The sequence below is a fragment of the Salmo salar genome, unplaced genomic scaffold (assembly GCF_905237065.1).
Source record: "Salmo salar unplaced genomic scaffold, Ssal_v3.1, whole genome shotgun sequence".
In the NCBI taxonomy this organism is placed as follows: domain Eukaryota; kingdom Metazoa; phylum Chordata; class Actinopteri; order Salmoniformes; family Salmonidae; genus Salmo; species Salmo salar.
This window is the reverse complement of record NW_025550512.1, coordinates 90645-99552: the sequence shown is the minus strand read 5'-3', so window position 1 is coordinate 99552 and position 8908 is coordinate 90645. Positions and strand designations below refer to the sequence as shown.

Here is an 8908-nt window from a genome sequence, read left to right as displayed (position 1 = left end):
TTGGGAATGGGCTTGTAAACATTTCACTGTTCGCATGTGACCAATACAAAAATGGGATTAGATGTTTCCCTCCCATATATATGGTGTGGTTTTATAAGGTGGGGTTGAAGGTTAAGAGTAGCAGCAGAGCCATCCGCTGTAATAGACGGACACACAAAACTCTCAACTTGAAATACCATTGCATAATAATTTCACCTCGGTCCAACCAAGTAAAAAAAGAGCAGCTTATTTTTCTTTCAGCCTCATGTAAACCCAGACAGAAACCTGATGCTTTACTCAATGAACTTTGTCTGCTCTTGAAGACCTGAATCCATCAGGTAGACTTCAAGGCCAGTCAAAGTGTGACAGCCACAAATGTCAAACAAAACCAAAAACACCCTTCAGCTTACAATGGTAAGGCTAGGAGGATCCATTAAAACTGTCTCCCCAACTAAAACCTACAGTGATTTGAAAGCTTCTGCTTCTGCATAAAGTGAGTGTGTAAAAATGACCCCAGAAGTAAATAAGTGATTGTCTCTCTTGGGTAAGGGCTCTGTAGAAGGCAGGGTCTAGGTTTAGGGCAGTCTTTAGGGCAACTTACTGGGTTGTCAATCTTGAGGGATATTTTGATTTCCTCCGCAACCTCTGCAGCCTCGATTCTGTGGATATCTCTGCAATGAAGGAAACAAAAACCGACATCGGTCATGACCTTTGCTCATGAAAGCCAGAGTTGAGCTATCCCGACAGAGGACAAGTAGCAACGACCTTAATGTCCATGAGAAAACACCGAACACACTGTCACCTTTCTTCTTGTCTCCTTTCCTTTCATCCACTTTGTTTTCATTGTCTTTGTTTTGCCTGAAACACAGAAGACATTAACGCACCAAATCAACTCAGTCATCTGTCCATTTCAATTGGAAGTTGACACCAAAAACTCTTCATATGTACACACACACACACACACACACACACACACACACACACACACACACACACACACACACACACACACACACACACACACACACACACACACACCCAAACTGCCAGTTGTTTTAAGAGTGGCACCACACTGGAAATTCCATCATCAACAACATATCAACTGGAGATCATTTGCAGATGGATGTACAGCACAGGTAACCCAACTCCCGCCCCATCCAGACCCCTACGGAGTGTTTTTATTGGAGACTCTGCTCAGCCGCTCGGGCAGGGCCCTGTGACCTGTGCACATGGAATGACCTCACCTCTGACATCCAATTCTGTCACTACCTCTGTCCTCCCGCTGCGGCTGCCATCTCGACAAAACTCCTGACCCTGCCATCTTGTCACAGTGGGACTCTGACACATGGCGATATTCCCACACACCGACTGTCACGCCGGGGCATTTTTAATGGGCAGTAAAAATAAAATCACTAGCCAATGAAAATGTATAGCCCCCTGGGTGGTGATTGGCCCCTTGGGGTGATGGGAGCCCCGTGGGTGTGGAGCCCCGTGGGGGAATGTGCGGAGCCCCCGTGGGGTACTAAATAGAAAGGTAAATGCTGGGAGATAGATAAGATCGAGAAGACGGATGGATAGAGCAGATGGTTGCCTTACTCTTTCTGCTTGCGTGTTTAAGCGCTGCTGACGAACGCCTTTTGTCCCCTGTTGTTCGGTCGGAGTGGGCTGCTGCCAGCTGCGCGGTCTCCCGCAGCCCCCTTGCTCTTCTAATGGTTACATTGGTTAACGGGTGGAGAAAGAGATGCTGATTGGATGTACAGTTACATGTAGACATGCTAGCGGCACCGCTTGTCATGACATGGCTTCACTGTGTAACTGTCTGCTCTACTAGGCTATTTAGGGCACACTCTGTTATAGTGGGAAACAGTAACCAAACTAGAATAACTAGTTCACTACTTTGACCAGGAGCACCACAGCACCCTAATCCCCATTTAGGGCACATAGGGAATAGGGTGCCATTTGGAATGCAACCTAGGTGGGATGAATTTAGCCAATCCCTTTAGGTGTGGTGATTGAATTTTCACCCTTTCAAGTCCCAAAATGGCACCCTATTACCTGTTTAGGTGCACTACTCCCTATGCGCCCTGGTCAATAGTAGTGCACCAATCCATAGGGATTAGGGTTCCATTTGGGACACTTCCCCTGTCTGGTTGTGGAACACCCACCTCCTGGTCCTCTGAGTCAGAGGAGCTCTCCTCTTGGGTCTGTCTCCTCCGTTTAGCATCAGGTTCCTTCTTCCCCCTCCAACTCTCTCCCTTTGTTGTCTTCCTTCTTTCTCCTCCCGTCCAGCCTCTTCTCCTCCTCTCCTCTCTTGGACTTGTCTTCCGGCGTCCTCTTTCTCTTTCTCTCCGACTCAGCAGTGTCCCTGAATGGAGAGAAACGTCTTTTAGGAGTTATTTTACCCAGGAATGTCAAAGCAATGTTGCTCAATGGTAGCTACAGTAGTGTTGAGCTGAGCGCTGTTTTTTTCTGACAATTTAACAGTCCGTTAATGATGGATTACTAGTGGATCCTTTAAAAATCAGCAGATGGGTCTCATATAGAGATTATATTAGATACATAGACCTGAAATTCTTAAAATTCACATTTATTGTTCTTGTAAATGCACATTTCCTCTTATTGTATGTATTTGTGTTTATCTGTCTGTATGTCTCTTGCTCTAGATGAGACTAATGGTGACTCCAGTCCCGATGATAAGAAGCAGCGGAGTCGGACAAGGAGAAGCCTGCTGAAGAGGCCTCTACAGGAGATAACAGCAGGTAAGACAGACAGATGAACCATAACCACATAATGCAACTGTACATGTCACTGCCTGAGCCCTGGGGGTCCCTGCTGCTGGAGTAGGAGCATCTTCTCAGCTTTGGTCTTCCTGCCTCGCCGCTTAGGAGTGGGGCCCTCTCCACCTGGACACACACACAGGTCATAGAGTTTGCAGTTAGGAGTTGTCATCAGTTATCATAATGAGGGGGACACCACTGTCCCAATACAGAGGAGTGCTATGCAAGCTGTTTTCCATTACTTTTGTTGTTGTTTTACCCTTTGACAAAACAATAGAGTGCCTGGGGTAGGTCTGCTGTCTTGCACACACGCACCCAACACCTGCAACAGTGGGAAAGGTAGAGGGGTTGCATTGACAGGAACTGTACCTTGAGGGCTGGATGTGGGACTGTTGGCAGCGTCCTCTTTCTCGAGTCGGCCCCTACATCACTCTGACAAGAGACACAAGACACCGAGTTTAGTTTCAAAGTGATTGACAAGTTGTATTATGTCTAGATTAGGTGAATTAATGTTATACTTAAGCCCAAGTAAGGCCCGAGGGGGGTGTGGTATATGATCAATATACCACGGCTAAGGGTTGTTCTTATCCATGACGCAACACAGAGTGCCTGGATACAGCCCATAGCTGTGGTATATTGGGCATATACCACAAAACCCAGAGGTGTCTTATTGCTATTATAAACTGGTTACCAACATAATTAGAGCAGTAAAAATGTAATATTTGTCATACCCGTGGGTATACAGTCTGATATACCACGTGCTGTCAGCCAATCAGCATTCAGGGCTCGAACCACCCAGTTTATAAATGAGGATATGGGATACCTTTTTTCTTCCTTCTTCTCTTGGGTTTGGGAGTGTCTGTAGATTCCTTTTTGTGGGGTCCTAGAAAAAACACACATACAGATGCAGTCAAATAGATTAGCACTTCACAATGCAGTGCAGTGGAGTAGAATGTTCTGCTTTTTCTTTTCAATTGCTATTTGAAACTTAGCACAGGTAGAGAAAATTACACAGTAAACAAGAATCATTGGCTCCTAACAAATGAATTTGATCAATTTAATCCAAGCCATTATTTTACTTTTTAAGTTAGAAATCTTAATGTATTCATTTTTTTGTCAAGTACAGTTGTAAATCAAACAAATACACGGTAAACACCAACATCTTTTTCAATTTTAACTTATTTTAGAATAAATAGTATATCATACAAAGGTGCCAATATAAACCATGCAAGGGTGCCAATATATTTGACTACATCTGCATTGTAATAATTCCCGCCCAACTGTCCTTGCCATAAAATAAGGGGAAGTTGTGTTTCAGCCACATCTAGTGGATTACGTATTACACCTACCAAGTCAGCAGGCAAGAGTCTAGTTCCCAAGTCCCAGAACAGTTCCTATCAAATGAAGGATCGGTCATTGGCGCAAGAGACCAACTTACCTTTCTCCATAGCGACATAGAATGCCATGCAAAAATAAAACAAATACGTTAACTTTAACTGATAAGAATTGCTGTAGTTCAGCCCCACCAATTAAAAGCTTTGATAAAAAACACCACAAGGAGTGAGGGAACAACACGTGCCACTGATCAACAATCAGGCCTCGATGCCTGAATCAGTAAAAACACCGTCTAGTACATCAAACCTTTTAGGAGGTGGGAAGGGAAAGGGAGGGAACATGCATTGAGGTCATGCAAAATTACATTTAACATACCACATCTAATTCACAAAAACATTTATTTACATTGTTATGGTGAATGACTACGTATACTCTCACTAAACACAATATTTGCGTGATCCCCATAGTGAGAGCCCAGGTTTGTTCAAAATGAATGACAGTGGTTATTTTAAGGACACAATCACACCACTATCCATGGTATATTAAAGACAGGTAATGAAAACTCCTCTCTCTTTGCCCTGCCCTCTCACCCATTCACTACAGTGAAATAACCCTGCATACCCCTATCCTCTCTGTAGTTCAGTGGTACAGTTGTAAAACACTTCAAAATACTGTTGTTACCAACAGAAAAACCAGGCTAGCTAAGAAACAGAGGTAGGGTAACGGCACCAAATCAACACCTTATGGCTTTGCAATAGTAGTCGAGCAAGCCAATGGTAACACAGTTGCCTAGCAATAGGAACAAAAAAAACACAACCTATAAAATCAAAGTCACCAGGTGCCACATGCTTTCCCTAAGTGGGGTGGGAGGGTCACCTATCCCATCATGCAACAGTGCGTACATCCTGGCCCTGGGGCTGTCCCTGTTCAGAGACCTGCATGCCCCCATCCTCCTCCTGTCCAGCCTCACTCTCAGCCCCCGACACCTGGGTAACCATACCAAACACACAGGGCCCAGGGTATGGGAGGTTAGTTATTTAGTGGGGCCAATTGACAGCTAGACAGAGAGAGAAGTTGGGCCCCGTCTCCCTTGACTTCAGTCCTTCGCTCCCAGACAATTTCATACGTAATTGGGATTCAGCTTGGACAAACAACTCTGGTCAAGTACTAGTAATATACCCCACAAATAACATTTACCAATTCATGATTTGCCTCCTGGGGTATTACGACAGCAACACGGTACCATTGGCAATAGGAGACAACATCAACAGCAGACAGACACATTGGTACAAGAGCGCACATCATTTAATGTTACGTAGGCATGGTGCTAGTCAAGAAAGTGCAGGTTAGTCAGTATTCTATGGTGTTCACGTGAATAACACAGTAAAGTCCATATAAAAATAATGACCAATGAATTAAGGTCAGATGGTAGAATGGTTAGCTTACTTTGGGTTTCTTCCTCTTCTCATAATCTCCCTCCTCGTCCCCTTCCGGTTACTGTCAGAGTCCTTCTCCGTTACGTTATCCGACAGCATCATTTGCTAATCAAAGAAAACCAAACATGTTACCCAAAATGTTTTTTTTTTTTTTAAACATTCCTAAATCACCGACCTAGGAACAGTAACTACTTTAACCCCACAACCCAACCTTAAAGCGGAAATCCACATTTGAAACAATAACAAAAAGGGGTCACTTGTTTTGGTAAACAGCTGAGGGATGGGCCTTGAGAAATAGAATATTCCCGCTCTCGCATTCATAGGCAGAGCTATGGATGCAACGACTGACCATCCATGATATCCAAATGATAGATTTAACCACATATTTTTGAAGCTATACAGTGTTTGTTTACATTGACTTTGTTTAAATTTTTTTTAAAACAATTGAGTTAAATAAGCTTATATTCTGGGTTCTGATAGGGTATGACATTTAAACTAAGCTCATGAGGCATTTACAAGTTATATTCTTCAAGAATCAATGGCTATATATCATTAATTTAACAGTCCAAAAACTGATGTAGCAATAGTAGACTGCCCCTTTAACCATTAGGGCAACCCCCCCTACATAGAGAACTCCAGGGTCATGTTCATTAGGCACCAAATGGAAGTAAATTGATTAATGTACTGATTGTTGGGGGGGAGCTAGCACATAAGTATTTCATTGCACCGTTTATACCTGCTGTAAACTGTGTTCGTGACAAATAAAATTAGATTTGATGGGCTAGCTAAATGCTACAGTTGTCCCTGACCCGACTCTCAACGTGCAACGCCTAGACTGTCGCGGATTAGGCCCCCATCCTCCCCGCTTTTGTTTCTGTCTGTATGATGCCTATTAACTAGACCATTAATAGGCATCATACAGTACGCTCTTAGAGGTGCTTAGAAATACGTAAAGTACTTTTCATATGGCTCTGAGGCCAGGCTGAACGCTTCATATTAATTTTCTGTTGCATAACGTCTTCCGTTAGTGTGCCCTAATGAACACGAACCAGGGCAACATGACTAAAGAGAGGAGATAAAACAAACCGCCTCCCATTCAGCTCCACCTTTGGGTTGTTCTCAACCTCCCACAGGCCTTCGTTGAAGCCCTTTCTCTTGTTAGGCTTGGCATACTTCTCTCTTTATTGGGCAGGTAGGGATATATATCTTTGGGGCCGAGGAATGCACTGCAATAGAGGAGGAAAGTCAATGCTTAGATGCTTTTCTGGTGCTCAAACTGATATTTGTATATTGTACACAATGCCAATATCAAGTACTGTGTATTGTTCAGATAGAGGGTGTAGAGTATTGTAGTATAGTGTATGGGTGAGACAAAGCGGAACTACTGTAGCTAACTTCTTACGTTTCATGGGTACCAAAGAAAAGATGGGAAACTTCATGTTGGCCGGCTTCACAGCTCCATCAGAGTAGTCATTAATCTGGTAGAAAGGGAAAGAGCAGTGAATTGATTAGCCTTGTATGCGCATGTCATGTAATTGGCAGACAATTCAAAACACCCATCTTTAATAAATGTCCTATGTGACAAATTATCTGTGTAACAAGTGCTTTAAGTGTTCAAAATAAGTTTAGAATGGAAGTAACAACTCTATAATACCATGAAATTAGACAAAAATGACTATACTGTTAGAGCTGGGATGATAAACCAAAAATAATCGACAGACCATACCCATCACTTATCGCAGAGAAATATGAAGTTTGAAATGAAATAATTGTGCTAATATGAGTGATTGTTAACGGGACAATTGATGGCTACAATCAGCAAACTAGTAGCAGTAGTTTAAAAGGATAATACTTTTTTTTTTAATGTGGTGCACATTGTTATTATAAATGTATCGTTATTACATCATTTCAGGCAATTTATCACGATATGGATTTCTGTCGATCTCGCCCCGCTCTACATACGTCGTTATGGTAAATGGAAGTAACTTGTCTTGTGTGATTGTGTTTTGGCTTACCCTGGCAGGCCAGTGAGGGTAGCCCTTCATCTTCGCAAAGATCAGGTCACCAGGTTTGTAATCCCGAGCCATTCTTCTTTCGACGTACTGCACTCTGTTGACACATGTGACCAATCAAATTTGATGTGTTTTGATTTGACATAATAATACACAGATCATCTACACAGTGCGAACAGAATGCAACTTTAGCCTACATACACAGAAAGAGCAGCTAGACGAAATGCATCAAGTCCTACGAAAAAGCCAATTGGGAAAATGTTTACAGGACCATGCACCTACCTATTGCACACCTGAATTGGAGTTTCAGATGTGGATCCATTCTACAAAGTGTCTGACTCCGGAAGACATGCATGATTCGTGCATAACAGTGTGGGTATGTATGTAGCAAGGGCACTAACCCTTGCCCCCATGCATTAGCCCATCGGCTCGTGCACACAAACAGAAACGTGGACGAATCCAGTTTCATTCAAAATGCCGATTCTCCCGCAACCCATGAACAGGGTATTATATATGTTTACATGTAGATACTTTTTCATGCTTGTCAAAATGTAGCTACCTAGCGTTTAGATACAATGTTTCCTTTTCGCGACGTTCTAGTATTTTCTGGGACAACATGAACATGCGGACTGTCTTTTTAGCTTTGACCTCAGTTCAAAACGAACTAATTCATACCGTTAAGAAAGGAATACTATTTTGTGTATGTTAGTATCATATTCACAAACATTCTGAATCGTGTTTACTAGAAGAAAATGTAAAATGCTTACCAAAGTAGTACTATATTCGTAGCTAGCTAAGCAGCCTACACAAGTTTTCCTGGTCCCGCGCAACACGGTAATGGATTTTACCATAATAGCTCTAAAATAGGGTGAGCTAAAATCCTAAAAACAAAAATTATAATCTTTGCAATGTGTATCGTGGTCTTTTATGTGAAGAAAGTAATTGAAGTGACGTTATTTGTGCTTCTGGTGTGCACACAGTTGTATTTGTAGATGTAATCAATACAAGACAATTCAAGTGGATGAGGTACACCTCCTATAAGATGCAAGTTTAGGAGAACTGCACAAGTACATTTCCTTGGTACTGATGCTGCATTCTGTTATTATGGTTGTTATTATGGTTGACCAAGTCCGCATCTGATCATTTTGGCAGCTATTGCAGTTGACTTGAGGAACTATACTTTCCAACTTCCTCAACTTGCATCAAACTGAAATATGAGTTTGTCTAACACCCCAAAATTGGACTATGTTATCACATACTAATACATATCACTCATTTGCAGGTAAGAGCATTTGGTAAAGCGTTTGCCTGACTCCTGCGTGAAATAACTTTTTATTGAAATTGTTGGCTACTTTTGGATGTCAACGTG

At 42.5% G+C, this 8908-nt stretch overlaps 1 pseudogene; it reads right to left on the bottom strand.

Moving 5' to 3' along the window:
• Positions 1-580: 580 nt before the first annotated feature.
• On the bottom strand, positions 581-8447 carry LOC123739495 (hepatoma-derived growth factor-related protein 3-like; annotated as a pseudogene).
• Between the last annotated feature and the right edge of the window lie 461 nt (positions 8448-8908).